The sequence below is a fragment of the Salmo salar genome, chromosome ssa09, assembly GCF_905237065.1.
Source record: "Salmo salar chromosome ssa09, Ssal_v3.1, whole genome shotgun sequence".
NCBI classification, from domain to species: domain Eukaryota; kingdom Metazoa; phylum Chordata; class Actinopteri; order Salmoniformes; family Salmonidae; genus Salmo; species Salmo salar.
The window spans coordinates 43,872,944-43,899,668 of NC_059450.1; the positions used below are offsets into that span (position 1 = coordinate 43,872,944).

The 26,725-nt window shown below is 45.2% G+C and overlaps 1 protein-coding gene across 4 annotated transcripts in view; it reads left to right on the forward strand.

Moving 5' to 3' along the window:
- Nucleotides 1-3,008: 3,008 nt before the first annotated feature.
- LOC106611384 (synaptosomal-associated protein 25-B) overlaps nucleotides 3,009-26,725 on the forward strand; it is a 72,642-nt gene continuing 48,925 nt past the window's right edge. For all 4 annotated transcript variants that reach the window (XM_014211548.2, XM_014211547.2, XM_014211550.2 and 1 more), the window contains exon 1: nucleotides 3,009-3,251. The gene's annotated coding sequence lies outside the window, so the exon portion shown is untranslated. The remainder of the gene's footprint in view (nucleotides 3,252-26,725) is intronic.

A 26,725-nucleotide genomic window follows, 5' to 3' on the forward strand; every position in this document is an offset into this window, starting at 1 on the left:
CGAGCCTACCCGAAGAGTCTCCATAAGAAGTGGGAGAAAAGCCAGCAAAGAAAGAGACCAATAGCAAAGCTCAAAAAGCCCCAGTGCCAGAAAAAACTATTAATCTAAACAGTGTCTGAAGGTAGACCCATACGCACTGTTGTGACCCACTTCCTCAACCTAAACTGTTTCCTGGGTGAGAGGACACCATGCCCCTCATTTTTCATAGCTGAGGGGCATGGTTCATAGCTTCATACATCATTCATAGCTTCATACTGATCTTACAAACTTTCTCGGATCAGAAAAAAAAGCCTCAAGATGAACTTTCTTCCCCTTGGTCTCATTCAGGAACCTTGTCAGTTCTCTCAACGTGTACTTAGACCCCTCTGCTTGACAGGCTGTCAGCTGCGGGCCCATTGAAGAGGAGTCTGAAAAAAATATCTCCTCATCCTCTTCCTCAGACTCACTTTCCTCCTCATCTCTATCTCCCACCCTGACCACCTGCCCTTCCTCTCTGGTCAGGGCATCCCCCACAGCAACAGGCAAAGTTTCCATGGTGCCTTTGACCACACCCTTTTTCCTTTTCCGCTTGACACCCTCCTCCTCCGCCCTAGTATTACACTTCCCCACTATACTCTCCTCATCCACTAGCATAACCTGACTAGACCCAGCCTCATCTACACCACCCTCCATAGCATGACTAGACCCAGCCTTAGCTACACCACCATCCATAGCATGACTAGACCCAGCCTTAGCTACACCACCATCCATAGCATGACTAGACTCAGCTACACCACCATCCATAGCATGACTAGACCCAGCCTCCGCTACCCCACCATCTCTAGCCTGACTAGACCCAGCCTCCGCTACACCATCATCCCTTGCATGACTAGACCCAGCCCTGTTGTCCGCATCTCATTACCCCCTGCACGTTGACCTCGATTTCCCCCACTGGCGCTTGTACCCTCACCTTGTCTATGGCCTTTATGTGGGCACGCAAATCTCTTATGCCCCAAATCCCCACACTCAAAACACAGTAGACTATCTGTGCTGGCAAACCCTGCATAGAGCCCCTCCCCATGCCTCACTTTAAAATGCACATTTAGCTGTTGCTCATTGTTAATCAGAAACATAAAGACTTGCCTCCGGAACGAAACAACGTGCTTAACGGCATCTGCCTGAAAATCTGCCAACAGTACACAAAAACCGCTAGCAAACTTACCAAAATGACTCAGCTCTTTCCTGATTTGATCATCCGTAATAAACGGAGGCAAATTTGCGACTACCACCCTGGTCGAAGGGGTAGAGAGGTGAAATTTGCACCAACACACCCCTTACAAATATTCCACTAGCAATTAGCCTACCGACCAAATTTGCTCTTTTCATGAACACAACCACAGCTTTGTTCATTCTAGAAGCAGAATGTATAAATTCAGCTCCTACCTGTTCACCGACCGTGAAGAAGAACCTCCTCCACCTTAACTCCATTCTCAGGAACACACCTGAATCCATGCCGTGTCGACAGCGTCTCCTCCACGCTACGCTGAGAAGCCATCGCACACACCACACCTTCAAAACCCCAGGAAACTTACTCTGTCTTCTTCCACCCTAACTTTGAAAAAACTGTGGATACCGCTAAAACAAATATTGCATTAACCCTCCACCATAGAAAATTTTAATTGAAAGAAAAGACCAAGAAAATAATCAGCATGCACTGAGAGAGTGAGAGAGAGAGAGAGAGAGAGAGAGAAAGGGAATGATATAGTTTAGAGAGTATGAGATATAGATGATATAGTTTAGAGAGTATGAGAGAGAGAGAGAGAGAGAGAGAGAGAGAGAGAGAGAGAGAGAAAGGGAAAGAGAGAGAGAGTACGAGAGAGAGAGAGAACGAGAAAGAGAGAGAGAGAGAGGGAGAGAAAGAAAAAGAGAACGAGAGAGAGAGCGAGAGAGAGAGAGAGAGAGCGAGAGAGAGAGAAAGAAAGAGAGAAAGAGGAAGAGAAAGAGAAAGAGAGAGAGTATGAGAGAGAGAGAGAGAGAGAGAGAGAGCGTGAGAGAGAGAGAAAGGGAAAGAGAGAGTATGAGAGAGAGAAAACGAGAAAAGAGAGAGAGAGAGAATGAGAGCGAGAGAGGGAGAGAGAGAGAGAAAGAGAGCAAGAGAGGGAGAGAAAGAGAGAGAGTATGAGAGAGAGAGAACGATAAAGAGAGAGAGAGAGTATGAGAGAGAGTATGAGAGAGAGAGAACGAGAAAGAGAGAGATAGTATGAGAGTGAGAGAATGAGAAAAAGAGAGAGAGCAAGAAAGCGAGAAAGAGAAGGAGAGAGAGAGAGTATGAGAGAGAGAAAGGGAAAGAGAGAGAGAGTATGAGAGAGAGTATGAGAGAGAGAGAATGAGAAAGAGAGAGAGCGAGAAAGAGAAGGAGAGAGAGAGTATGAGAGAGAAAGAGAAGGAGAGAGAGAGTATGAGAGAGAGTATGAGAGAGAGAGAATGAGAAAGAGAGAGAGCGAGAAAGAGAGAAAGAGAAGGAGAGAGAGAGTATGAGAGAGAAAGAGAAGGAGAGAGAGAGTATGAGAGAGAGAGAGAATGAGAAAGCGAGAGAGAGAGAGAGAGAGAGAGAGAGAGAGAGAGAGAGAGAAAGAAAGAGAGAGTATGAGCGAGAGAGAGAAAGGGAAACAGAGAGAGAGTATGAGAGAGAGAGAGAGACCTATCCATTTCTCCATCGCTTTGCTCTCTAACTCTACAGCACAGGGCTACAGAGACCTGCTTCTCTTCATGGAGACCAATAACACCTGTCTAGAATATGACAGAATCACAGAGCCAATCTCTAGCCGGTGGTTAACATGATGGTTCACAGGTACTCAAAAAAGGAAGTAGCTTCTTTTGGACATGGCTTTTATCGTGAGCTGTCTGTATTATTTGGTATCTGTTACAAGTTCTCAACATCCCTACTAGTCAGACTAGCTCCTCCACAAACATCAGGGCAGTGTATATCAGTCACCTACCATATAACTTTTTACCTGGTTATACTTTATTATCAGTAACCACTAATGCCTAAACATCAAGCTGTGAGCCTCATCTTCATTATGGGCTTGTGACGTCAGAGAGCGCAACCATCTTTGTTGAGGGTGCAGGCTGTCGCTTGCAGGCGGGGCGGAGTTTCCTCCGAGGGCAATCCTTTTGAAGCGAGGCAGCAGTAGGAATTAGAAGGTGGGGGTAGCACCAAGGAGACATTTTCCAGTCCTGAACTGACGACGGTCCACTGAAAACAACTTCAGGTAGGTTGCTGAACGATTCAGTTCAGTTGAGATAAATAAAAACAATAGGTTATTTAATTAAAGAAAATAAAGAGTTTATTTCTAACGACTGAGCAAAAACAAGCAGTGTTGTGTCGCCGATTATTTTGTAAATCATGGTTTGTAAAGTCTATCTCAACCACTTTCAATGTAGTATTCTTTAGTTTCGTCAAAATAAATTACTTTTACATCGGTATCAAATCAGATTATATTGTTGTTAAAACAGAGTAAGGATTTAGCTTCGAGTAACGTCCCATTTTAATTCCCCGTGATAAAGCTGCTTATCAACGGTGTTGCATGTTGCAAAGAGCGCGCGGTACGAGTGTGGTCAATTTCAGAACCACGGACAGCGCTTGAGCGCTCATTCCAGAAACAGCCCGGTAAACCACAGGCTACGCTACAGAAACGTTGAGAGCATTAGTAAAGGTTTGTTTGTAGAAAAGCTGCACGGCACACCAATTTGTTTGGGAGAAAAAAACATTTTGCATGCTAGACCTGTTTTTTGTCGTTTATCTCACAGAAATTGGTCATTCAGCCTTTACCTCCTTTAGGTTGTTCTCTGAAAACAAATATCAAGATGCTGTTCAAACTTAATTGCTAAGATGGTGTGATTTTTCTATTGCCCTTTCTTTGTAATAATTTAGGTTCAAATGTTAGGTTATATGGAGATCAAGAATTAGTCTGTTTTGTTTAGTGCATGTGGCTGTGTAATGTCAAGCAGATCTCAAGCCAAAGTGAATGTGACAATATAACATGAGTTATATGACATTTGCACCTAATCCACCCACGCCTGCTGCCAGAAGATCACTCATGTCACTGGACGAGAACATGTGTATGTTTATAAGGTTCAAAGTGGTGTCGCCATCCAAAACCACACCTTAAAATAGTGAAAGTTCGGTCCGCCAACACAGGGACAGGAAGTGATGATGATATAGTCTGGTCCGCCAACACAGGGACAGGAAGTGATGATGATATAGTCTGGTCCGCCAACACAGGGACAGGAAGTGATGATGATATAGTTTACTCCGCCAACACAGGGAAAGGAAGTGATGATGATATAGTTGGGTTCGCCAACACAGGGACAGAAAATGATGATGATATAGTTGGGTCCGCCAACACAGGGACAGGAAGTGATGATGATATAGTTGGGTCCGCCAACACAGGGTCAGGAAGTGATGATGATATAGTTGGGTCCGCCAACACAGGGACAGGAAGTGATGATGATATAGTTGGGTCCGCCAACACAGGGATAGGACGTGATGATGATATAGTTTAGTCCGCCAACACAGGGACAGGAAGTGATGATGATATAGTTTGGTCTGCCAACACAGGGACAGGAAGTGATGATGATATAGTTTGGTCCGCCAACACAGGCACAGGAAGTGATGATGATATAGTTCGGTCCACCAATAGAGGGACAGGAAGTGATGATGATATAGTTTGGTCCACCAACACAGGGACAGGAAGTGATGATGATATAGTTTGGTCCGCCAACACAGGTACAGGAAGTGATGATGATATAGTTTGGTCCACCAACACAGGGACAGGACGTGATGATGATATAGTTTGGTCTGCCAACACAGGGACAGGAAGTGATGATGATATAGTTTGGTCCACCAACCCAGGGGCAGGAAGTGATGATGATATAGTTTGGTCCGCCAACACAGGGACAGGAAAGTGATGATGATATAGTTTAGTCCGCCAACACAGGGACAGGAAGTGATGATGATATAGCCTATCTAATACAGAATATGTAATCGGAAACCCCGGTGGAAGAGGAGCTGGAAGGTTGCCAGATTCCCTGTGCCGTCTCCCTCTGCCAAGGGGATATCCTTCACACGTCTTAATAGTTTACACTGAGCAAAAAGCCCCAGAGCATTAACCCTGGGAGTCCTGTGTATTTCTGTATATGTGTGTCAGAGGAGACAACCTTCTCAGTCTGAGCTATCCACATTGAGGTAGAATACAATACAACATTTTCTTTATTAGTCCAGTTACACAGATATTCTTTATTTATTGTTGTCATAGTACCCAACCTGACACGCAACACACACATCACAGGCTGAGATCAGCTGCTGCCGAGCAGCGCCCCTGGATCAAAGTGCCTTGCTCAAGGGCACAGCGGCGGTAGGTAGTATACGGGATATGTAGGTAGAGAGATCAAAATGTGTTTGTTTCTGTATCAGTGACTGTGTGCCCTACGATAGGCCTGTATAGTGTTGTTGCTTGAATACGCAGGATTCTATGTTATTTTCCAGGGTTTTGTCCTATGAAGAGGAAGCCTGCACTCTTCAACTCAGTCACACAAACAACGGGGAAGGAAAGCTGCTCGTAGAAAGCCTCAGACTCACCCGGATCACATCCATTCATTGGGATGATGATACTGAGGCACTTGATTATCTTTGCTTTGCACTATAGGCCTAGTTTTAATGGAAGCAGGGTCTAGCAGGGACTGGCAGACTGACTGACGTTTCAGTATGACCCCTGACCTCTTCCTGAGATACAGTGTGTAGGTAGAACTCCAGCAGCTTGACATCCAAACTGATTTCACAGTTGATTCACTTCGTATTCAGTCTGGTTTAACCACACTGATCTCTCCCATTCATTGTTCTAACTCAGGATAATGAGACATGAGCACTAGATTATCTCTGCTCCAGTTTTAATGGGAAGCAGGGAAGGTCTGACACACAGACATCTTTCTGAGACGGTGTGTATTTTAAATGACAGTACGTTGAAGTTGTTCACGAGTGTGTATTTACAGGTAGAGAATTGACACATTCCTTGTTGTCCATGGCCTTAATGCGGCTTATGGAGCCAGGGTTTGGTCAAGCAGGGTGAGAACAGAACATAACAGCAGGTGGTGACCTAGTGGCTGAGTTAGGCTGTGAGGATCACTCACTAACACAGAGAATGGGGACGGGGAGGGGGGGGTCCAAAGTGGTAGCCTAAAGGCTAGCTCAGTGTAAAAGATGCCCTTGTACTGATCTAGGATCAGTTTTACTGTCCCTAAATCCCAAACCCCCTAACCATTTGGGGGAGAAACATTCTTCATTGCAAGATTGTTAGTGTGAGTGTGTGAAACTAATTCTAAGTGTGTGGGTGTTAGTGTGAGTGTGTGTATCTATTTCTAAGTGTGTGGGTGTTATGTGTGTGTGTGTGTGTGTGTGTGTGTGTGTGTGTGTGTGTGTGTGTGTGTGTGTGTGTGTGTGTGTGTGTGTGTGTGTAAGAGTGTAAGAGTGTAAGAGTGTCAGTATAGGCATGATAGGTGGATATACAGAATAGGACTATATAAATACTGATGGTAATATACTAATGGTAATATATACATGTAAACAGCAATAATAGTGGCCAGTAGCAGGATAAATATATACTAATGGTAATAATCAATGAACAACAGCAAAGTGGTAGTAATACATCTAATCAATAATCATTTTAGCAGCAGGGTAGGTGTGAGGGTGTGTGTGAGTGTGTGGTGTCAGTAATGAGTGTGTAAGTGAGTGTATGTGTGTTTGTTTGGTGTGAGTAAGGGTGACAGTGAGGGTGTGTGTGTCTGAGTGGGTAGTGACCTGTGGATGTACAAAGAGTCAGTGTAGCTAGTCTGTGGGAGAGGGAGAGTGGTCTAAGCCATTTAACAGTCTTATGGCCAGGAGATAGAAGCTGTTTAGGACTCTGTTGCTCTGTGCGTTGATGCACCGGTACCGCCTGCCAAACGGGAGCATGGAGAACAATCCATGTTTTGGGTGGCTGGAGCCTTTGAACTTTCTCAAACATTGCTTGGCATATATGTCCTGGATGGATGGGAGCTCACCTCCAGTGAAGCACTGGGCCGTCCACACCACCCTCTGTAGGGCCTTCCGGTCAAGGGCGGTGCAGTTTCCATACCAGACAACCAGTCAGGAGGCTCTCGATGGTGCAGCCGTAAAAGTTCCTTATGATCTGAGGGGCCATGCCAAATCGTTTCAGCCTCCTAAGGGAGAAGAGGTACTGCCGTGCCTTCTTTATGACTGTGTTGGTGTGAGAGGACCATGGTAAGTCCTCATTGATGTGGACACAGAGGAACTAGAAGCTCTTGACCCTCTTCACTGCGGCCCCATAGATGGGGATGTGCACCGCTCCCCTACTTCCTGTAGTTCACCATCAGCTGCTTGGTCTTGCTGATGTTGAGGTAGAGGTTGTTGTCTTGGCACCACACTGCCAGGTCTATGACCTCCTCCCTGTAGGGCTGACTCATCGCTGTTGGTGATCAGGCCTACCACCATCAGTTTGTCAACCAACTTGATGATGGAGTTGCAGTGGCCCACAGTCGTACGGGAGGGTGCTCAGCACACTGTTGAGAGTCAGCATGGTGGAGTTGTTGTTGCCCGACCTCTCCACCTGGGGTAGTAAGAAAAGACAAGCGTGAACGTAAGTGCAAGAAAAATAATGTAATATCTTGATCATGTCTGTGGGGGTGTAGTTCAGGGGGAAGAGTCATTCATGATTTATTGTATTTAAAAATATATATATATTTAACCTTTACTTAACTAGGCAAGTCAGTTAAGAACAAATTCTTATTTTACAATGACGGCCTACCCAGGCCAAACCCTCTGTCATGATCGTGAGGAAAGACGGACCAAGGTGCAGCGTGATTAGAGTTCCACATACTTTTAATCCAAAGTGAAACTACAACAAACAATAAACAAACACCGACTGTGAACAAACAGAGCGCACATCAGCACTCAACAAAACAATATCCCACAAAGCAGGTGGGAGAAAGGGCTTCCTAAATATGATCCCCAATTAGAGGCAACGATTACCAGCTGCCTCCAATTGGGAACCATACAACTCACCAACATAGAAATAGAATGACTATAATACCCCCCTAGTCACACTCTGACCTAAACACCAGGGCGTCAGGGCGTGACAGTACCCCCCCAAAGGTGCGAACTCTGGCCGCAAAACCTGAAACCAGACGGGGAGGCTAGGGGGGTGACTAGTGTCGGTGGCGGCTCCGGTGCGGGTCGTAGCCCACCGACACTAGTCACCCCCCCTACGCTCCGCGTCTGGTTTCAGGTTTTGCGGCCGGAGTCCGCACCTTTGGGAGGGGGTACTGTCATGCCCTGACGCCCTGGTGTTTAGGTCAGAGCGTGACTAGGGGGGTGTTCTAGTCATTCTATTTCTATGTTGGTGAACCCGGATCCGGCCATGGCGCCGGGCTGAACACCGTGCCTGGACTAGGCATCGGCGCAGAGGAAGGCTCCGGCCTTGGAGCGGTACTGGATGCTGTGCCTGGACTTGGCACCGGCGCAGAGGAAGGCTCCTGCAATGGAGCTGGGTTGGCCGCCGTGCCTGGACTGAGCACCGGTGCAGAGGAAGGCTCCGGCCTTGGAGCGGGACTGGATGCCGAGCCTGGGCTGGGCACCGGCGCAGAGGAGGGCTCCGGCCATGGACATGGGTTGGACGCCATACCTGGACTGGGCACCGGTGCAGAGGAAGGCTCCGGCCTTGGAGCTGGACAGGACGCCGTGCCTGGACTGGGCACCGGCGCAGAGGAAGGCTCCTGCCAGGGAGCGGGACTGGACACCGTGCCTGGACTGGGCATCGGCGCAGGTTGCACCGGACTGATGACACGCTCCTCAGGTCGAGTGCATGGAGCCGGCACAGGACGTACCGGACTGGGGATTCGCACTGGAGGCCTGGTGCGTGGAGCCGGCACAGGTGGCACCGGACTGGTGACACGCACTTCAGGTCGAATGTTGTGCAGAACACACCTGCACAACATCTCCTCTCTCTCTCTCCCAACTTCTCCATCGCCTCCCTGACGGTCTCTGGTTCTTCAGAACGAGTGCGGGGAGCTGGCACAGGATGTACCGGGCTGGGGAGGCGCACTGGAGGCCTGGTGCGTGGAGCCTGCACAGGTGGCACCGGACTAATAACATGCTCCTCAAAACGCCTGCGCTACAGCATACTCCTAGCCAACATCATTCTCCGATATCCCTCCTCACACTGCTCCATCGACTCCCAGGTGGGCTCTGGCTCTCTCCTTGGCTCGACCGACCATCCCTCGTGCCAACCCCCCAAAGAAAGTACAGCGCGCACATAGGCACTAACTGAAACAATATCCCCACAAAGCAGGTGGGAGAAAGGGCTTCCTAAATATGATCCCCAATTAGAGGCAACGATTACCAGCTGCCTCTAATTGGGAACCATACAACTTACCAACATAGAAATAGAATGTCTAGAACACACCCCTAGTCACGCTCTGACCTAAACACCATAGAGAACCAAGGGCTCTCTATGGTCAGGGTGTGACACCCTCCCCTAACCCGGACGACGCTGGACCAATTGTGCACAACCCTATGGGACTCTCGATCACGGCCAGTTGTGATACAGCCCGGGATCGAACCAGGGTCTGTAGTGATGCCTCAAGCACTGAGATGCAGTGCCTCAGACCACTGCTCCACTCGGGAGCACTTGTATGGTAGAAGAGAGAAGAAAGAAGAAAGAGATGTTATTGACTTCCTGCATGACGACTGACAGTATACCAGAGTCAACAGAATTCTATCTATCTGTACTACTGTGCTGATCATGTCTCTATACACTCTTACGTTCAGCTGTCACCATAGGAGAACCCTTTGAATAATCCTTTTTGGTTCCAGGTAGAACCTTTTTGGCTCCAGGTAGAACCCTGGGTTCTACATTGAACCCAAAATAGTTCTACTTGGAAGCAAAAAGGGTTCTACCTGGAACCAAAGTGGGTTCTGCTATGTGGACAGCAGAATAACTATTTTAGAAAAAAATTCTAAGAGTCTAGGAAAGGAGTATTTCCGATCTTACCCCTGGAGGTCCAGAGTACTGCTGGTTTTCTGTTCTACCTGATAATTAATTGCAACCACCTGGTGTCCCAGGTCTAAATCAGTCCTTGATTAGAAGGGAACAATTTTAAAAAGCAGTGGAACTAGCTTTGAGGTCCAGATTTGAATTTGAATGCTCTGTAGTCTGTTTTAATCAGTAAGAAATAGGTGAGATTATATACACATCGCCAAAGCTTTGTGCAGACCTATATGAAAGTATGCTCTGTAGGATTTAAAAAAAAAATCGCAATATATTTTTTTGCTGATGATTATTCATTTAGAAATTATATGGGCAGGTTAAACTTCTAGCAGTTTCATCATCTTGGAGGTGGGTCTCGCCAGTCATCCTATTAAGACTTAACATTCCCCATACTGGTCAATTAAGCATTATCTATTGATTATGATGGACGCAAGTGTCCTGAAGCAGACACCAAGCTATGATGCCTCTTCCACAACAACGGATATGTAGCGTTCCATTTCCTCTGGCTTCTGTTCCCCCGTGACAGATCGTTTCTGAAACCCTTTAGAATCTGAGACTGCGACTGCCTCATTGATTTGAATGAGACTGCGACTGCCTCATTGATTTGAATGAGACTGTGACTGCCTCATTGATTTGAATGAGACTGCGACTGCCTCATTGATTTGAATGAGACTGTGACTGCCTCATTGATTTGAATGAGACTGTGACTGCCTCATTGATTTGAATGAGACTGTGACTGCCTCATTGATTTGAATGAGACTGCGACTGCCTCATTGATTTGAATGAGACTGTGACTGCCTCATTGATTTGAATGAGACAGCAGATCCGCAGAAACCCGTAATGCACACACACACACACACTCAGAAGAATCCCCAAAGCAAGGGCATGCTGGGAGATACAGTCATCCACCAGAGCTATGGAGCCTGTCAGACTATTTAACTAACAGAGAGGCACAACTGGCCCAGACCAGAGAGACAGTGTTCCTCATGAATCCAACATCTGTGTGAGTGGGAATTGGAAGTGAAGTGGAAGAGTAGAGTAGAGGAGAGGAGAGGAGAGGAGAGGAGAGGAGCGTGTCACATCTGGCTACAGGAGTGCAGCCCTGGCACTTTGAAGTCACCACAGAGCAAGGAATCTTTACAGCTCTGTGGAGGATGGCTATTAACATACAGCTCTGTGGAGGATGGCTATTAACATACAGCTCTGTGGAGGATGGCTATTAACATACAGCTCTGTGGAGGATGGCTATTAACATACAGCTCTGTGGAGGATGGCTATTAACATACAGCTCTGTGGAGGATGGGTATAAACATACAGCTCTGTGGTTGATGGCTATTAACATACAGCTCTGTGGAGGATGGCTATTAACATACAGCTCTGTGGAGGATGGGTATAAACATACAGCTCTGTGGAGGATGGGTATAAACATACAGCTCTGTGGAGGATGGCTATTAACATACATATAGTAGCATACTGGCTAATGGCTTGGCATGTGTCAGGTTCTATATATACATGTGTGAGGGAGGGAGATAAAGGTGTGAGCATGTATGTCTGTGTGTGCGTGCATGAGGGTGTATGTGTGTGTTTGTGTGTCTACTGTGTACGTGAGCGTATGCATGAGAGCGTTTGTGTGTGTTTGTGCATGCGGTTGTTTGTGTTGATGTATACGTGTACGTCCATCGTTAGGGAAAGAAACATCAAGTGAGGGGGTTGGGGGTTAAGAGAGAGATAAAGCGTGGAAGATAAATGGAGAGAGAGAAAGTGAAAGAGGGACTGTGTTATGCAAGTGTATGTGATTGGTGCTCTGCCTGAGGGGAGAGGGGAGAGGGGGGATGAGGGGCGAGAGGGAGAGGGGAAAGAGAGGGAGAGGGAGGGGGAGGGGGGATGAGGGGAGAGGGCGGGAAAGGGGGAAGAAGGTGGAGAGGGGGGTGGGGGTGTGAGGGGAGAAAAACAACCTATAACTAAATTCCCCAAAATATTTAGCTCCAGATATATAGCAAAGGGCACGTATGAGGTGGGTGGGAGAGGGGGGATGAGGGGGAGAGGGAATGAGGGGGGATGAGGGGGGAAGGGGTGGGGTTAGAGGAGAGGGGTGGGTGGGTGGGTGGAGGGGCTGTGAACAGGCCTACTCCACTAGATTAATACTGTGGGCTTTATCCTCTCTGAATGGGACACTGGCTTTAGTCCCATAATCCCCTCTGGGAAAGATGATTGCTTTGAATATCCTGAATACTGCATTGACATCATAGGCCTTACCACAACACACACACACACACACACACACACACACACACACACACACACACACACACACACACACACACACACACACACACACACACACACACACACACACACACACACACGCCTCGCTCTTTGAAAGTTATATAATGAGGAGATGAGATCTGTCCATTTTGACATCACATTTTAATGACTGTATTTAGTTGGTGCACAAGACAGTAGCGTCTCATGTCACCGTGGTTAATTGATTCTTTGTGGAGCACATGCTTGAAGGCAAATTATATTTACGCAATAATGCACAAAGGGGTGTGGTATAAGGCCAATATACCACGGCGAGGGGATGCTCTTTAGCACGACGCAACGAGGAATGCCTGGAGACAGACTTTAGACGTGGTATGTTGGTCATATACCACAAACCCCCGAGGTGCCTTATTGATATTATAAACTGGTTACCAACGTAATTAGAGCAGTAAAAATACATGTTTTGTCATACCCGTGGTATACGGTCTGATATACTACGTCTGTCAGCCAATCAGCATTCAGGGCTCAAACCTTCCAGTTTATAATTGTAGTTCTTCCCAGCTCACCAGACTTTCTATTTGTTTTTTCTTCAGTGTCTCAACAAGGATCCATAATATTCCATAACGCCATATTGTCACAGTGTGTTAGCACTAGCAGTGTGTGTGTGTGTGGTGTTTGCTTTGTGTTGTTTGTCGTGTTGTGTTGTGTTATGTGTCACTTGTGCACAGATGCACTGTCAGGGTTACAGGTAAAATGGCGATGCACAAACAGACTGTGTGTACATACACATTCTCAACTGTGCATGATAATGTACACTTGTAATGTGGCCAATAATGACAAACGTGCCTAAACACACACACACACACACACACACACACACACACACACACACACACACACACACACACACACACACACACACACACACACACACACACACACACACGCAATGTGTATTTTTTTATAAAGTGTGGAATAAATGAAAAAAAAAACAACCTATAATTAATAAATTATAAAAATATTTAGCTCCAGATACATAGCAAAGGGCACGTATGTATATTGATCTTGTGTAGGCCTGTCTCACATTTGAATCTTCTCTGTTTGCCGGACCGGGTTCAAACACATTTCGTTTTCTGTATCTTTCTATCTGTATTTTGACTGCTCCAGGGTTATTATTATTACTGCTGCTCTAGGGTTATTACTGCTGCTCTAGGGTTACTATTATTGCTGCTGCTCTAGGGTTATTACTGCTGCTCCAGGGTTATTACTGCTGCTCTAGGGTTATTATTACTGCTCTTGGGTTATTATTACTGCTCTAGGGTTATTATTACTGCTCTAGGGCTATTATTACTGCTCAAGGGTTATCACTGCTGCTCCAGGGTTATTACTGTCGCTCTAGGGTTATTATTACTGCTCTAGGGTTATTATTACCGCTCCAGAGTTATTATTACTGCTCTGGGGTTATTACTGCTGCTCCAGGGATATTACTGCCCGCTCTAGGGTTATTACTGCTGCTCTAGGGTTATTATTGCTGCTCTAGGGTTATTATTACTGCTCTAGGTTTGTTATTACGGCTCTAGGGTTATTACTGCTGCTCCAGGGTTATTATTACAGCTCTGGGGTTATTATTATTGTTCCAGGGTTATTATTAATGCTATAGGGTTATTATTAATACTCTAGGGTTAGTATAATTGCTGCTCTGGGGTTATTATTATTGTTGGTCGGGGGGTTATTATTGCTGCTCTGGGGTCATTATTAATGCTCTAGGGTTATTATTTTTGCTCTAGGGGGTATTATTACTGCTGTTATAGGGTTATTATTACTGCTCTGGGGTTATTATTACTGCTCTTGGGTTATTATTACTGCTCTGGGGTTAGTATTACTGTTTGACCACCCCTCATCACTGTCAAGCGCTCCCTAAAACACTTCAGCGAGCAGGCAATCCTAATCGACCTGGCCCGGGTATCCTGGAAGGATATTGACCTCATTCCATCAGTAGAAGATGGCTGGTTATTCTTTATAAGTGCTTTCCTCACAATCTTAAATAAGCATGCCCCATTCAAAAAAAAATTAGAACTAGGAACAGATATAGCCCGTGGTTCACTCCAGACCTGACTGCCCTTGACCAGCACAAAAACATCCTGTGGCGTACGGCATTAGCATCAAATAGCCCCCGCGATATGCACATTTTCAGGGAAGTTAGGAAACAATATACACAGGCAGTTAGGAAAGCAAAGGCTAGCTTTTTCAAACAGAAATGTGCATCCTGCAGCACAAACTCCAAAAAGTTCTGGGACACTGCAAAGTCCATGGAGATAAAGAGCACCTCCTCCCAGCTCCCCACTGCACTGAGGCTAGGAAACACTGTCACCACCGATAAATCCACAATAATTGAGAATTTCAATAAGTATTTTTCTACGGCTCCCCCATTTCTCCTTCACCGAAATTCAGATAGCTGATGTTCTGAAAGAGCTGCAAAGTCTGGACCCCTACAAATCAGCAGGGTTAGACAATCTGGACCCTCTCTTTCTAAAATGATCAGCCGAAATTGTTGCAACCCCTATTGCTAGCCTGTTCAACCTCTCTTTCGCATCGTCTGAGATCCCCAAAGATTGGAAAGCTGCCGCGGTCATCCCGATCTTCAAAGGGGGAGACACTCTAGACCCAAACTGCTACAGACCTATATCTATCCTACCCTGCCTTTCTAAGGTCTTCGAAAGCCAAGATAACAAACCGATCACAGACCATTTCGAAACCCACCGTACCTTCTCCACTATGCAATCTGGTTTCCGAGCTGGTCATGGGTGCACCTCAGCCACGCTCAAGGTCCTAAATGATATCATAACCGCCATCGATAAGAGACAATACTGTGCAGCTGTATTCATCGACCTGGCCAAGGCCTTCGACTCTGTCAATCACCACATTCTTATCGGCAGACTCAACAGCCTTGGTTTCTCAAATGACTGCGTCGCCTGGTTCACCAACTACTTCTCAGACAGAGTTCAGTGTATCAAATTGGAGGGCCTGTTGTCCGGACCTCTGGCAGTCTCTATGGGGGTGCCACAGGGTTCAATTCTCGGGCCGACTCTTTTCTCTGTATACATCAATGATGTTGCTCTTGCTACTGGTGATTCTCTGATCCACGCAGACAACACCATTCTTTATATTTCTGGCCCTTCTTAGGACACTGTGTTAACTAACCTCCAGACGAGCTTCAAAGCCATTACAACTCTCCTTCCATTGCCTCTAAGTGCTCTAAAATGCAAGTAAAACAAAATGCATGCTCTTCAACCAATCGCTGCCCACACCTGCCCGCCCGTCCAGCATCACTACTCTGGACGGTTCTGACTTAGAATATGTGGACAACTACAAATACCTAGGTGTCTGGTTAGACTGTAAACTCTCCTTCCAGACTCACATTAAGCATCTCCAATCCAAAATGAAATCTAGAATCGGCTTCCTATTTCTCAACAAAGCATCCTTCACTCATGCTGCCAAACATACCCTCGTAAAACTGACTATCCTGCCGATCCTTGACTTCGGCGATGTCATTTACAAAATAGCCTCCAACACTCTACTCAGCAAATTGGATGCAGTCTATCACAGTGCCATCCGTTTTGTCACCAAAGTCCCATATACTACCCACCACTGCGACCTGTATGCTCTTGTTGGCTGGCCCTCGCTTCATATTCGTCGCCAACTTCCTCATCCCCATACTGTTATTTTGTATTTTATTTTGTTTTGCTCTTTTGCACCCCAGTATCTCTACTTGCACATTCATCTTTTGCACATTCATCTGTCACTCCAGTGTTTAATTGCTATATTGTAATTATTTCGCCACTATGGCCTATTTATTGCCTACCTCCCTTATCTTACCTAATTTGCACACACTGTATTTAGACTTTTTCTCTATTGTGTATTGACTGTATGTTTGTTTATTCCATGTGTAACTGTAAATGAGAACTTGTTCTCAACTGGCCTACCTGGTTAAATAAAGGCGAAATTAAAAAAAAATACCACAATGTGCCATCACAGCAGCAAGATTTGTGACCTGTTGCCACATGAAAAGGGCAACCAGTGAAGAATAAACACCATTGTATTTATTTTCCCTTTTGTACTTTAACTATTTGGACATGGTTACAACAATGTATATAGACATAATATGACATTTGAAATGTCTTTATTATTTGGGAACTTCTGTGAGAGTAATGTTTACTGTTAATTCTTATTGTTTATTTCACTTTTATGTATTATCTACTTCACTTGCTTTGGCAATGTTAACATGTTTCCCATGCCAATAAAGCCCCTTAAATTTAATTGAGAGAGCGAAAGGGATATAGAATGCTTTGATAGTGTGGAAGCTGGCTGCACCTATTTCCCCTTCTTAGAGCCTCTAATGGGTTCCTGTCCTCCATCTTTGTCAGATTGCTTCAAATATTTAGCAGGCGAGTGCAGGCTAGGGGAGGGAGGGGTATGGCTGGCTAGCGTTGTGATGTTCTCTCCTGTACTATGTGTCTGGATGCCCAGAAACAGGACCGTCTGGGGGTGAGGGGCAAAATCAAACATGGAAGGATATCAGAGTTGACGAGCAACAAGGCATGGTGGCCTACATACAGTACTCACTGAGAAATAACTTCAAGTTTGGACTGCCAAGCAGTGGATACACACACACACACATGTTGGATGTCCTGTTTCCCTACAGCAGGTCTCTGTGCGTTGACTTCCTGTTTCACTACAGCAGGTCTCTGTGGGCTGACTTCCTGTTTCCCTACAGCAGGTCTCTGTGGGTTGACTTCCTGTTTCCCTACAGCAGGTCTCTGTGGGTTGACGCCCTGTTTCCCTACAGCAGGTCTCTGTGGGTTGACTTCCTGTTTCCCTACAGCAGGTCTCTGTGGGTTGACTTCCTGTTTCCCTACAGCAGGTCTCTGTGGGTTGACTTCCTGTTTCCCTACAGCAGGTCTCTGTGGGTTGACGTCCTGTTTCCCTACAGTAGGTCTCTGCGGGTTGACTTCCTGTTTCCCTACAGCAGGTCTCTGTGGGTTGACTTCCTGTTTCCCTACAGTAGGTCTCTGTGGGTTGATGTCCTGTTTCCCTACAGTAGGTCTCTGCGGGTTGACTTCCTGTTTCCCTACAGCAGGTCTCTATGGGTTGACTTCCTGTTTCCCTACAGCAGGTCTCTGTGGGTTGACTTCCTGTTTCCCTACAACAGCAATTTGCGGGTTGACTTCCTGTTTCCCTACAGCAGGTCTCTGTGGGTTGACGTCCTGTTTCCCTACAGCAGGTCTCTGTGGGTTGACTTCCTGTTACCCTACAGTAGGTCTCTGTGGGTTGATGTCCTGTTTCCCTACAGTAGGTCTCTGTGGGGTGAAGACCTGTTTCCCTACAGTAGGTCTCTGTGGGTTGACTTCCTGTTTCCCAACAGCAGGTCTCTGTGGGTTGACTTCCTGTTTCTCTACAGCAGGTCTCTGTGGGTTGACGTCCTGTTTCCCTACAGCAGGTCTCTGTGGGTTGACTTCCTGTCTCCCTACAGCAGGTCTCTGTGGGTTGACGTCCTGTTTCCCTACAGCAGGTCTCTGTGGGTTGACTTCCTGTTTCCCTACAGCAGGTCTCTATGGGTTGACTTCCTGTTTCCCTACAGCAGGTCTCTGTGGGTTGACTTCCTGTTTCCCTACAGCAGGTCTCTGCGGGTTGACTTCCTGTTTCCCTACAGCAGGTCTCTGTGGGTTGACGTCCTGTTTCCCTACAGCAGGTCTCTGTGGGTTGACTTCCTGTTTCCCTACAGTAGGTCTCTGTGGGTTGATGTCCTGTTTCCCTACAGTAGGTCTCTGTGGGGTGAAGACCTGTTTCCCTACAGTAGGTCTCTGTGGGTTGACTTCCTGTTTCCCAACAGCAGGTCTCTGTGGGTTGACTTCCTGTTTCTCTACAGCAGGTCTCTGTGGGTTGACGTCCTGTTTCCCTACAGCAGGTCTCTGTGCGTTGACTTCCTGTCTCCCTACAGCAGGTCTCTGTGGGTTGACGTCCTGTTTCCCTACAGCAGGTCTCTGTGGGTTGACTTCCTGTTTCCCTACAGCAGGTCTCTGTGGGTTGACTTCCTGTTTCCCTACAGCAGGTCTCTGTGGGTTTATGGGTGTATTTATGCCCTGGGTAATGCTTCTTTAATATAGTGTAGATGATGTAAACCTCCAGGACCAGAGGCCAGAGTGAACAGGTAATTTACCCAGCATTGTCATGCTAAAACAGGGAATGGGCCTTCTCCAAACTTTGCCACAAAGATGGAAGCACAGAATCATCTAGAATGTCATTGTATGCTGTAGCATTAACACTTCCCTTCACTGGAACTAAGGGGCCTAGCCCAAACCATAAAAAACAGCCCCAAACCATTATTCCTCCTCCATCAAAAATTACAGTTGGCAATATGCATTCGGGCAGTTTGCGTTCTCCTGACATCCGCCAAACCCACGTTTCCACTCCCCCAGAATCCAATGGCGGCACGCATTATGTCACTCCAGCTGATGCTTGGCATTGCACATGGTGATCTTAGGCTGCTTGGCCATGGAAACCCATTTCATGAAGCTCCCATTGAACAGCTATTGTGCTGATGTTGCTTCCAGTGGCAGTTTGGAACTCGGTAGTGAGTGTTGCAACCGAGGACAGACGATTTTTATGCACTACGCAGATCAGCAATGGGCGGTCCCATTCTGTGAGCTTGTGTGGCCTACCACTTCACGGCTGAGCTGTTGTTAATCCTAGATGTTTCCACTTCACAATAACAGCACTTAGAGTTGACCGGGGCAGTTCTAGCAGGACGACATTTGATGAACTGACTTCTTGGGAAGGTGGTATCCTATGACGTTGTCATGTTGAAAGTCATTGAGCTCTTCAGTAAGGTCATTCTACTGCCAATGTTTGTCTATGGAGAATGCATGGCTGTGTGCTCGATTTTATACACCTGTCAGCAACGGGCGTGGGTGAAATAGCCAAATCCACTTATTTGAACGGGTGCCCACATACATGTGTATACAGACATATACATATATATATACAGTGCCAGTCAAAAGTTTGGACACACCTACTCATTCCAGGGTTTTTCTTTATTTTTACTATTTTCTACATTGTAGAATAATAGTGAAGACACCAAAACTATAAAATAACACATATGGAATCATGAAGTAACCAAAAAGGTGTTAAACAAATCAAAATATATTTTAGATTTTAGATTATTCAAAGTAGCCACCCTTTGCCTTGATGACAGCTTTGCACACTCTTGGCATTCTCTCAACCAGCTTCACCTGGAATGCTTCTCCAACAGTCTTGAAGGAGTTCCCACATATGCTGAGCACTTGTTGGCTGCTTTTCCTTCACTCTGCGGTCCAACTCATCCCAAACAATCTCAACTGGGATGAGGTCAGGTGGTTGTGGAGGCCAGGTCATCTGATGCAGCACTCAATCACTCTCCTTGGTCAAATATCCCTTGCACAGTCTGGAGGTGTGTTGGGTCATTGTCCTGTTGAAAAACAAATGATAGTCCCGCTAAGCGCAAACCAGATGGGATAGGGTATCGCTGCAGAATGCTTTGGTTGCCATGCTGGTTAAGTGTGCCTTAAATTTAAAAAAAATCACAGACAGTGTCACCAGCAAAGCACCCCCACACCATCACACCTCCTCCTCCATGCTTCACGGTGGGAACCACACATGCGGAGATCATCCGTTCACCTACTCCAAAAATCTCAAATTTGGACTCATCAGACCAAAGGACAGATTTCTACTGGTCTAATGTCCATTGGTCGTGTTTCTTGGCCCAAGCAAGTCTCTTCTTATTATTGGTGTCCTTTAGTAGTCGTTTCATTGCAGCAATTCGACCATGAAGGTCTGATTTACGCAGTCTCCTCTGAACAATTAATGTTGAGATGTGTCTGTTACTTGAACTCTGTGAAGCATTTATTTGGGCCGCAATTTCTGAGGCTGGTAACTCTAATGAACTTATCCTCTGCAGCAGATGTAACTCTGGGTCTTCCTTTCCCGTGGCGGTCCTCACACGAGCCAGTTTCATCATTGCACTTAATGTTTTTTGCGACTGAACTTGAAGAAACGTTCAAAGTTCTTGAAATTATCAGAATTGACTGACCGTCATGTCTTAAAGTAATGATGGATTGTCTTTTCTCTTTGATTATTTGAGCTGTTCTTGATAGAATATGGACTTGGTATTTTACCAAATAGGGTTATCTTCTGTACACCCCCCTGGTTGAGAGAATGCCAAGAGTGTGCATAGCTGTCATCAAGGCAAAGGGTCGCTCCTTCGAAGAATCTCAAATATAAAATATATTTTGATTTGTTGAACAATTCTTGGGTTATTACATGATTACATATGTGTTATTTCATAGTTTTGATGTCTTCACTATTATTCTACAATGTAGAAAATAGTACAAATAAAAAAGACAAACCCTTGAATAAGCAGGTGTGTCCAAACTTTTGACTGGTGCTGTACACATCATCGGCTACAGTAGGCTACTAAATACCATTTCCAGTGGCACACTGACTCACCTAATGATGAAGATGAAGTCACGGTGATGGTCGACACGCTTGTCTTGGCAATAGCCTATCTCAAGATGCGGGGGTGCTTATTCGTCAACAGTAAATTTACCACGCATGGAACTGCATCTTGGTCCTATGATTTCTTAATCCGGCCCTGTGTGTACAACGTTTACTGGGAGCATGCATGTGAGCAAGCGTTTGTCAGAGTATATGAGTGCATGTGAGTGTACCGCTGTCTGTACATCCAGGATACGTTGGACCACAGCGACAGATCCAGGACAGTGGCTAGCATGTGCAGAGGCTAGGTCATGTCTCAGTGAACACGTGTGTTGGAACGTGTCTGTGTGTAGGTCACATCTTCACGGCTGAGAATTTGAGTGTTTCTATCGAGACATGTCACCACACACACACTCGCACAGACACACACACACATGAATTCAATGAAAACCAACACTAACACATGGTTATATTAAGAATATGGTACTTTTAATGTTGCCTAATTCTGGTCAGCTAATAGCCCAACCACGGAACATTATGGACTAAACGTTTACATCCTGTTGCTACGACAATACTGGTCAAATGAAGAACCTATATATGCAATGTGTGTGCTTGTCAAGGGAACTTAGTTTGTGTACAGTACAGGATGTGTGAGCGTGTGTGTGTTTGTGTGTGTATGTTTGTGTGTGTGTGTGTGTGTGTGTGTGTGTGTGTGTGTGTGTGTGTGTGTGTGTGTTTGCGTGTGGGTGTGTATGTTTGCGTGTGTGTGTGTATGTTGTGTGTGTGTGTATGTTGTGTGTGTGTGTGTGTTGTGTGTGTGTGTGTGTGTGTGTGTGTGTGTGTGTGTGTGTGTGTGTGTGTGTGTGTGTGTGTGTGTGTGTGTGTGTGTGTGTGTGTGTGTGTGTGTGTGTGTGTGTGGACAGATAAGAAGTAGGTGGAGGAGCAGATCTATAGAAGGTAACGCTGTAGTAAACACCCAAATTCAATCGCCAGGACAACGCCATACCTCTGCTACTGACAGATGATTTAACACACACACCACAGCTACACGTCCACTGGGTTGAAATGTACAGTAAATACATGTAACCAAAGGTGATTTATGTTAAGCATGATTTATATTTATCACTGGGTAAAGCAACATTAATGAGAACATTCTCATTTAGGGACATGTTCAGTTTTGTTGGTTTCATATAAAGTCATTGCTGTGTGTATTGTCACACACACACACACACACCATACCCATACCATACACACACCACACTCCACACACCACACACCACAAACCACACACCACACACCACACACCACACACAGATAGAGAGAGAACCTCCTGCATTAATAATGTTGACCTGGTAGCAACCTGTGAATAATGAAACACATCTTGCCTTTGATGTGAAGGAGACAGATGTGACATGGTAAAATGGCGGCAGACCCCCCCTCCCCCTCTCCCCTCCTTGTCCTTGACACAGCTGTTCATTGTGGCTGTGTTTTAGTTATCCAGCCTATGTAAACCTTTACGTCCTAAAGGCTGGGTAGAGGGCAACGTCTGGGCACTGGGCCCCTCCATGGCTCATAATGAAATACACTCAGAAAAACAGTTAGGGTACCAGTATTGTTTCCCTGTTGTTTATTTAACCTTTATTTAACTAGGCAAGACAGTTAAGAACAAATTCTTATTTACAATGACAGCCTACCCCGACCAAACCCAAACCCGGACGACGCTGGGCCAATTATGCGTTGCCCTATGGGACTCCCAATCACGGCTGGTTGTGATACAGCCTGGAATCAAACCAGGGTCTGTAGTGACGCCTCTAGCGCTGAGATGCAGTGCCTCAGACCGCTGCGCCACTCGGGAGCCCTAGAGCTCTATTGCAGGTAGATTTTTAGAACAGTTTCAATATGTGTGTTTTTGCACATTGATTGATTAATTTTATGCTAAGACAAATAACTTACAAAACAAAATGAATCCATTCTGTTAGTAGTTACTAAGATTGGTTTATACCGTTTAGATGTATTGTCATAAAGAGTTTAATTTCAATTATAAAATATTGAGTCAGGCACTCGCGTGCAGTCTAACCAGATGTTGTCTCTGGAAGTAGCCTAGACTAGCTAGCAAGCTAGTCAACTTCTTTCGGCCAATTAGCTTCAGCCAGATAGCTAGGTGGGACAACCACACATCACAGGCATGTAGTAGTAAGTACACATTCCTTTTCAAAGGGATGAGTTTTTTTATAAAATGACTTCATAACAAAAGTGATCCTATTTACATTGTGTAGTCATATTTGGACACTAGAATACATGTTTCTGACTAATATTGATGCCGTTTTTCTACCAGAGAAGTAGTTTTTTTTTGTTGCTTTCAGTTGCTCTTTGAAGGCCTAGTGCAGTCAAAAATGCGATTTCCCTGTATTTTATATATATATCCACATTATAAGGTTGGAATAATACTGTGAAATAGTGAAAAAAATGTTAATGACCTTTTAGTGTAAGAGCTGTTTGAAAAGACCACCTGAAATTTCAGCCTGTTTTGGTAGGATGGAGTTTTGGCCTTCCTGGTGATATCACCATGCAGTAAATTAGTTAATAGACCAATAATAAAGAGAGTTCCAAATCTCTCTGCCAATAACAGCTAGTTTTCAGTTTTCCCCTCTTTAAGAATATGTCTAAGAGTGTACTGGGAGTCAGTTGTATGGGAAACAGTGAGGTCAGCATTGTGCAGTTGCATGTAGGTTGTTTAGGCTGTTGCTTATCAACACAATGGAGCTTAGAAGTTTCAAAATCAAACCCTAACGTGAGAGTTAAATTAGTAAGATAGAGAAGAAAACCTAAAATACACACAAGTACATACGCATCTACTGTGCATCTCTGTGCTTTAGTCCCGCTTTCAATAGTTACATTGTTTTATTAGATTTATTTAAGATTTATTTATCCCAGGAGAACAAATTCTTATTTACAATGACAGCCTGAAAGTACTTCAGAACCAGAATCAGGCAACTATAAGGTTACGGGTGAGGCTGACAGAGGTCAAGTGAATGAACGAGAGAAAGAGATCGACCGAGAGATTTAAGTCGCTGGACTAGCTAAAGCTCTTGTATTTTAATAATACCTTTTCAGGGAGTCGGCAGAGGTAGTTGTCATTGAGAGCGTGCTGTGCTGTATTGTAGGTCACTGCTGTGGGCAAGGAGAGGGCAGAGAGGGCAGAGACACACAGACCGACTTGATCCTAAGGATAGGGGCTTTGGCACACATGGTAGAATATCAACTACAGAGTGCACCATTAACATGAACGCTAATCCTAGCAGAGTGACACTGAGACTCAATTTACCCAGAAAATGTACACTGAAAATGTACTTTGAATAACACATTTACTCGAAAAACAGTGCAGAAACCGTAATTCCGTTACCAAACCTTGCATCTGCACTGTTCTTCAAGTAAATATGTTTTTATACAGTTTTCTGTGGGAATTATTAAAAGTTGTCCTTGTGCATAGAGTTTTGTGGTTTGTTTATCTTTGCTATCATTGGTTGTTGTCTTCATGCTGTGTTCTGGAAGTTTTGCATTTTGGGTTCTCCAAGGACTGAGTGTCAAAAAGACAAGGGCAGGGTGGTCCAAAACCACACTTAATTACAGGACAGTTCACATAAACGTACATTATAGACATTCACTGTTAGTGGTTTATGGTCCTCAGAATGGAATTTTCCGTTCCTGGGATCTTAAAATAGCTGCCAGTTGGATGCCTGGTCTATGGGGAGAATGGTACTGTGTTAATCATGTCAGACGAGGACAAGCATAATCCATATCCCATCCACCCCCCTACCTCCCTCCCTGCCCCATTCTACCTCTATGGGCTGCCACTGCACTTCCTACTTTCTTCAATACAGTCTGCCCCCTTATTGTGAATGCCAGGTAATTTTCCCTATCATGGCTTTATCTCTTGCAGAGGGTTTGTGATTAGCATAAAATAAAGAGGAGGAAAAGTGAGGGGAGAGAGAAAGAGAGAGATTGAGAGAAACATATGGAAATATGGATATAAATAAGAAGAGGGGGAGAACAATGAAGGGAAATAAATAAAAGGAAAGAGAGAGTGTGCAGGTTGCAGTAAATAATATGGAGAGAGAGCGAGAGACAGAGAGAGAGACAGAGAGAGAGACAGAGAGAGAGAGCGAGAGAGAGAGTCAGACAAATGGAGACAGACAGAGAGAGCGAGACACAGAGAGAGACAGACAGAGAGGGAGAGACAGAGAGGGAGAGAGAGAGATGGATAGAGAGAGAGAGATGGAGAGAGACGAAGAGAGAGAGACAGAGAGAGAGAGAGAGAGAGAGAGAGAAAGAACACTAAACAAACAACAACACGAAGAATTATCTATCCAAAATGTAGATGTATGGGTAAACCACTTCTCCAATCTTTTTGGCTCTATAACAAAGAACAAACAGCAAAAACATACTGATGATCAAATACAAATCTTAGAATCAACTATTAAAGACTACCAGAACCCACTGGATTCTCCAATTACCTTGAATGAACTACAGGACAAAATACAAACCCTCCAACCAAAAAAGGCCTGTGGTGTTGATGGTATCCTCAATGAAATGATCAAATATAGAGACAACAAATTCCAATTGGCTATACTAAAACTATTTAACATCATCCTTAGCTCTGGCATCTTCCCCAATACTTGGAACCATGGACTGATAACCCCAATCCACAAAAGTGGAGACAAGTTTAACCCCAATAACTACCGTGGGATATGCATCAACAGCAACCTTGGGAAAATCCTCTGCATTATCATTAACAGCAGACTCATACATTTCCTCAGTGAAAACAATGTACTGAGCAAATGTCAAATTGGCTTTTAACCAAATTATCGTACGACAGACCACGTATTCACCCTGCACACCCTAATTGACAAACAAACAAACCATAACAAAGGCAAAGTCTTCTCATGCTTTGTTGATTTCAAAAAAGCCTTTGACTCAATTTGGCATGAGGGTCTGCTATATAAATTGATTGAAAGTGGTGTTGGGAGAAAAACATACAACATTATAAAATCCGTGTACACAAACAACAAGTGTGCGGTTAAAATAGGCAAATAATTCACACATTTCTTCCCACAGGGCCGTGGCGTGAGACAGGGATGCAGCTTAGACCCACCCTCTTCAACATAAATATCAACAAATTGGCGAGGGAACTAGAACAGTCTGCAGCACCCGGCCTCACCCTACTAGAATCTGAAGTCAAATGTCTACTGTTTGCTGATGATCTGGTGCTTCTGTCACCAACCAAGTAACATTTGTAATATCTTTATTATTTTGGAACTTCTGTGAGTGTAATGTTTACTGTTCATTTTTATTGTTTATTTCTCATTTAATTAATGATCTACTTCACAGACAGACAGACAGACAGACAGACAGACAGACAGACAGACAGACAGACAGACAGACAGACAGACAGACAGACAGACAGACAGACAGACAGACAGACAGACAGACAGACAGACAGACAGACATTGGCTCAGCCCTCACCGGGGTCCTACGACTGCCCTCCAATCAAACGGAGTGACAGAGGCATGTCCTGTGGAGGGGAATGGCGGCACTTTGCACGAGATGTCACATGGTAACAGAGAGAGGGGTTGTATTTGCGGTCTCAATTCATCTTTCCACAATCTCCTCCTTCTCAACAGGATCCCTCCTCTCTGACCTTCTTTCCATTTGAGAGGGGGGTAAGGAGAGAGGATGTGGGGAATCAAGGAAAGACAAATTGAGACAGAGCTATGGAATCTGAATTGAGAAAGAGCATGTACCATACACATGTTTTGAAGGTTTCCCTGCAGTAGCCAGTTACAGGTTTTGAC